Source organism: Austrofundulus limnaeus, unplaced genomic scaffold (assembly GCF_001266775.1).
Source record: "Austrofundulus limnaeus strain Quisiro unplaced genomic scaffold, Austrofundulus_limnaeus-1.0 Scaffold43, whole genome shotgun sequence".
Classification (NCBI taxonomy): Eukaryota; Metazoa; Chordata; class Actinopteri; order Cyprinodontiformes; family Rivulidae; genus Austrofundulus; species Austrofundulus limnaeus.
Window position 1 is genome coordinate 2,527,946 of NW_013952445.1, and position 6,759 is coordinate 2,534,704.

Below are 6,759 nucleotides of genomic sequence, written 5' to 3' on the forward strand. Positions count from 1 at the left end.
ATCCATAATAAAAAATCTGCATCGACAAATTTACATAATCGACGTCATCGATTATTTCAACTAATCGGTGCAGCCCTAATGCAGACGGTATTTCTACAATAAATAAATAAAACAGTCTTCTTCTGGTCTTAAAATTAGGTGAACAGCTTCCTCTGAAAAATAACATTACACTGTCCTCTATAAAAGCCAAAATGCAGAAGTCGCGTACAAAAATCACCTTGTCCACTCAATAAATTGGAATGCTTGAAAAGCAAGAATAAAAAAACATCTTTATTAGTCATTTGTGTCTCATGTAATAAAACAAACTGGCCTTTTTGTCTTTACAGCAAGGYTGTGTTTTGATTCAGTTAAGGTTTAAAGGCCTTGTTTTATCTACAGCTCTAAAAATATATACGACAATCATTTACCTTTCCAGACTTTCTGTTGTACATAAGGTTCACTGTAACACTCCAAGTTTTAACAAAGTTTTGACTGTCGACCAGATATGTGTATATTTAATTYGATACACAAAGGATTTCATGATTAYAAATTTCAAGTTGTTGCTGAGAATAAACCCATTTCAGCAACCYTCCATTACCATGCTTTAAAACTAATGGGAGGTGTTTAAGCTGATGTGCTGTGTTTGATTTTCACCAAAGCTCTGGTGTATAATAGCCAACATCTCCACTTCACATTTTTGTTTAACTCAGTGATTCACAAACTAAATGACATCTTTAATACTCACTTCTTTGCATTTATGTGAGAGCRCAGCCAAAAATCCACGCATTACAGCGGCAGTGTCCAAGCAGGGTTTCCCCCAGAAAAATGGCTAAGCCCGGTGGTAGGGCTGCTTTGACAGCCCACTGTGTTTTTGTCAAAAAATGTTAAAAGTTGACAGGAAATTTGAAAATATGACGTAATGCAACTATGCTATTTTAAGACATTGTTGATACTTAAACACAACTACAGCAGGGGTCTTCAACTGAGACTGAGACTGAGACTGAGAACTACTTTAGGGGTACTGAGTCACATGAATGGCTACTTGTGTGATATGAACATATACATGATTCAAGTGAATTACTTATATGTGAATATTTGACTGCCTGATCACATCTTACTGTTAGACTCCTTACAATAATATAATAATTAATTATAACCACATATGGCTGATATGATGAATAMTTATTCATATTTTATTTGATCTCTGAGTCCAGAGTTCTCGGATTGAAAACCATTTGGAGTTCTTCTGCGTGACTCTTAGCCTGGCTCTTGCCTTCCTACGCAGTTCTGCTCAATTATAGTTTCCCTTCACTGCTCCGTCTGGGATTTCTCCCATAGACAAGGATTTCTTCAGGAGAATTTTCACTTGAGCCAGTCAGCAAACAGAAGGCAGAGTTTTGAATGACATCAATTTTCTGCGCAGTGTCTGCAAGTTAGTTTAGCATACGGCAGTGGAGGAAGTGAATGAAGCCAGTCCGTGTTGATAAGGCTTCAAAATTAAATTAAATTTGTCTGATAAAGCAGCAGCTCTCATTTACAGCCGTCTCGTTCGGCTCGGTACTTCCCTCCTCTCAGTAGGGTTGTTTACAGCACACACAATTTCAGATTAGCTTCTTAGCTTAGCCTCTTTCACAGCGACATACGTCAYGGCCAACCAGTCCAATCATTTGAAACTTCARCAGAGGCCACGCCTCCGGCAAGAATCGCTTCTCTATAGCAGAGAGTTCAGACCCCTAGACGAAGCAAAGCGAAGGACAAGGGTCTGGTTTTAACGAGGCTACGTGACTCTGGGTGTGACTGGGAATGTGGATAGTTTGTCTGGAGACCTGTCTAGATGTCCCTGGAGACCCCAGTGGGTGTGCTCCCCATTTTGGGATCCTCTGGTCTATGGTTATGGTGAGTGGGGATGGACAAAAAAACCATATGAGCAGGGGCCTTGAACGTGGGCCCATTGTGTCCATCTTCCGAAGGACGATTGACACATGATCAGAAACACTCAAAATTTTATTTTCTTTCTACAGTTTCAACAATAAAGCCATTGAATGTCTTCTTTCTGCTTTATTTTACTGTTTAATTTGGCCATGGGCAAAAGCCGTTCCCCTTCTCTTCAACYTAAAATGACAGAAACCATCGTTTCTTGATCCAAATAACATTCCTGTTTTTTTTCCTTTCCAAATTATAGAGACTTCAAAAAAATAGATAAAAAMATTGTGTATTCAGTTCACATTAAGAACCATTCATTTAACACAAAAGGTTTGATTAAAGTCTGAAGACTATGAAAGAGTTGTGAAATGTAATCCTTTGAATCAGTGTGTATTTTATTACATCTGCAAAGGTTTTGCAAAATACTAAACCTTGTTGTAGTTTTATAGCATGAACTCTACTACATTCTGCCAACAACAGTGTCAAATTATATTTGACTTTTGTGACTGTTACCAACAACAGACATTTTAAGGGAAAAAAATTACTCAAAAGGTTAAGTTCAACAGAGCAAACAGTACTGCATTGTCCTATGGGAAATACATGAACAATTCTTGATGTGAAGAATTGAAATTTTTATATATATTTAGAAAAAAATATCTTATACAGAAAGCCAGCTGTATTTAATGTGCTCAAACAAGCCGTATCTAATATTGGAGATCACAGTTTGTGAAGGACACAGTTAACATCACTTGTTGCTACAATAAACAAATAACAAATGCTGGGAGAGATCAAGGGAACAGAAGACTCAAAGCTAACATGGCTCATACAGAAAGCCAGCTGTATTTAATGTGCTCAAACAAGCCGTATCTAATATTGGAGATCACAGTTTGTGAAGGACACAGTTAACATCACTTGTTGCTACAATAAACAAATAACAAATGCTGGGAGAGATCAAGGGAACAGAAGACTCAAAGCTAACATGGCTCATAATGCTGCCTGGTGTGTGGGGGAGATAGCAGATAAGGAAGCATAAATGGGAGAAGTCAACGGAACCCAGAYGGGGTCTTTGAACAAAGTTCAACATTTACAAAATGGAAGAAGATTAAAGAGAGCTTAACAAGCTATCAGAGACTAATTTTGCAAATTGTCATTGTACGCTGCTGAAGTCAACCACATTCAAGATGGCAGCCGCTGCTAAGCTACCTTTAAAAAAATCACAAGTGGTTACAACTTCAACAGAACCTCCAACGGCTACCAGACCTCACATGAGATCATGCATAATGTCATTCACAGAGCTCTATACTATATCTTTGTACTAGTTGCACAAGTGCGCCTAACTGTTTTTCTTAGGTGTACACAAATTTTCAACCATTAACATTGCAGCTTTTCTTTTTAAATCACTGCCCAYTAAGGCATAATTAACACACAAATAATGGTTAATCTAGTAAACAAAGTTCTTTATTTGTACCAGAATTGTACAAGACATATAACTTACTTAAAAGTATTTAAAATGATTCTATGACCTGAAATTTTGACTAAATTTCTCAAGATAAATTAAATGAAATATATTCTAAATTAGAAGTGCAAATGTTAAGGACTAAGTCAGACTGTTAAAATTAGCAAGATGAATTTAAAAGCAAACGTGTTAAACCATCTAATGTGGGTATCAGTAAGTTTCCATCCAAATATATTGCAAATTTGTTCCAAACCTTGAACAAACTAGAAAAAAAAAAAACAGTGTGTTTGAATCCACTGGGGAATGTTACATGTGATGTTGGAAAATTGATATTTCCACTGAGAATAGTGAAAAATGGGACAAAGTACTGAATGCAAGCAAAAACAAACCAACTAGGAAACGATCAAACTTCAAGAAAAAGATGAACTATTTTGGAAACCTTATTGGAATTTAGCCTTAAAAAGGATATTATTACCTGTAGATAAAGTGTTTTTTAAGATCTGGTAACAGCTCTTTGTTCACTCATAGATGTGTCATAACTGCTGTTGGGTTTGGGTATTTTTACTGTTCATTTCTGTCCCTCAAACTCGTCATAAACCATACTGTAGTAAATAGGTTTCTGACACTACACCAGTTTTGTAAGTTTAGATTTGATTGTTGTTACTCCTGTGGTCAACATACTGTAAGCTGCTTTATATCACTGACTCAAAGGTTTTCAACATCTATACTTACAAACAGCTTTGGATCATCAACAAAATCCTATTGCCTGCCAGCCACCCACAAAACTTTCACGGATTCATACAAATAAAATAACAGACAAATAAATAAATTGTTTTATTTATTTATTTATTTTTGTTTGCTTAAACAGGTACCAGAGAACTGAGAAGTTGGGCCCACCCTGCCAGTATTCTGTGTACAACTGTGCAGCCAAACAGTATGAAATCAGATAACTGTGGAACTCAAATCAYGCACATTTAGAGGAAAGTCCTGTTTTGACTGGCCTTCTGCTYACACAGTATACTTCTTAAATTTAAGACTCCACAATATGCTTAAGATAAGATTCAGTAACTTCTCTATATTAGATTTCTGTCTTGTAAATAGTGTCTGATTCAAAATTTAGAAACACACTATCCTTGTCCCGGGGGGTTATTATTATTATTATTTATTTTTATAAATTTCCATCCAACGCATAGGATGCAAGAAGACTAGAATAGGATGCATGTTCAATACTTTTCAATATCGGTTGACAAGTCAGAAAATTCTCATCTACACTACAGTACAAATGAACTGGGTGCATTAACAACACAGTGCAAAGGGAATAGTGCCATAAATAGCCTGTGGGTTGACGGAGGGGCCGACTGAGCTGGAGTCTGCTCACCAAATATCAACAGTCTGCAACAGTATGCACCAAGGGTTAAGGCTCACATGGTTTCCATATGAACTTTCACAAACAAACTGCACAGATTGATGACCTGATATTACTACTCTTCTACATTTTCTGTTMGCATTGGGTCAAATGGTACAATGTAGATCAAGTTTAAACTTGAGCCTTTTCTGAATTCCAAAAAATAAATACACATCTTGTTTTATTTGTCTTCATACCATGACGTGCTGAACCCGAGCCCACCAGGAGAACGAGGGTTTAAACAACAAAAATGATGATGATAAAAAGAAATGTGCAAAGACTGAAAAGAACACTTCAATGCTCACAAMCTAAAAATAGAATGGAATTTCTCATTATCAACAAATACTTGTCACTCAGACTCCACAAAGTAAAAGGTCACTCCTCACTTTGCACTGACTCTTTACCAGCAGTCAACAAAATTGTAACCTACAAACGAACAAAAAAATAAAAATAAAATAAATAAATAAAAATAACAACAAAATTGTCCATGGCAATACATGTAGCAAAACTATGATACAAACACAAAAGTGCTTTAGTAAACTTTGACACATGGATACTTATTTACATTTAAATCAAGACATGCTGAGGTATTTAAGTGCTTTCCTTTAAGCTATTTGAGAACTTCCTTCCTCATCAGTGTCGTTATTGTGATGCTGAAAGGTCAACTTTTGTGTAAGTGTCTTTGGAAGAGGGCAACGTGGTTCTTGAGACACAAATGAAGTCTTTTTTTTAGTTCTGATTATTTGGCCAAGCCCTTCCAATRACAAAAACTGCCACAACATCATTCTTCAAAATGAAAACAGTGTTCATTGGATGATGAGACAAGGGATTCCCTTAAAATTGGCTTAAAAAACTTTAGTCTCAGAGTACATTTTCACAGTTGGGGTGCCTCTCAGTTGCCCTTTGGTAAGTTCCAATCGTGTTTTTTTATTTATTTTTTCAGATAAAAAAATTACCATTTTCTACTAAAGTCTWGTTTTGTATTTTATAACATCCTAGAATGATGAACGTTAACTGTCTAAACTGAATATCCATATCCTCAGGAACTGCGAGCAGGAAGAACGTCTGTCAGAAGAGGAAGTCTGCTGAAAATCACACCAAAAACCGATGACTTGTTTTGGCATTATTTGACAAACATTTCACCACCAGGGTGTATAGTAACATATTGGCATGACAATCTAGTATCCTTGCAAATGTATAAGTAGTATCAGTTATTCAATTGCTGCATAGCTAAAAATACTTGTACTCTCTGGTACTGGGTACTTTGACAACACAAACTTCTGCAGATTTTCACTTAGGTAAAAGATGCTGCTGTGGAAGTTGGCAAAAGAGAAAATGGTATTTGAGTCTTGGTTTAACAAAGATGTAGRCATGCATTAATCTAGAGAGTTCACCACCACAAGGACAGATTATAGTCATCTATAAAAATGAAAAGAGGAAAACTAAACGCTTTGTTGTTAAAGCTGTTCAGCTAATGATGATGGTGGGTTTAAACTGACAGTTCTTTCAACCAATAAACAGAACCACAGTGAATATTTTACTGAATTAGATTATGTCTCGCATTTTAAGGAAGAAATCTGTCAATCAGGTAAAATTTTAAAAATATATTAATTTAAAAAAGTAATTTCTGTCCTATAATGTTAGATGACGATTTAAATGTTAGGTTGGGAGAAGAGTCAGCTACTTTAACGATCAATGAAAAATGAATTTGAWACTGGAAATTGTCTCAGAACATCCCTAGTTTTATGCAATGGTAGTGTCAATGTCTTGGACTTCAAACTCTTCATTTACTCATCATATTCAGAAGCTACAGCTGATTGCACAACAAAGAATGTCTGTGTTAGTGCATGGATACACAAAAAAAAAACACACATAAAATAAGAACAAATAAAACAGAAACTGCTTTAAAAKGCCCGTTTAAGTTAAGATTCCTTAAAGTGCAGGGTTTCCCCGAGGATTTTTTTTTAACCGTGGTGGTGTGGTGACCTTTCATGGG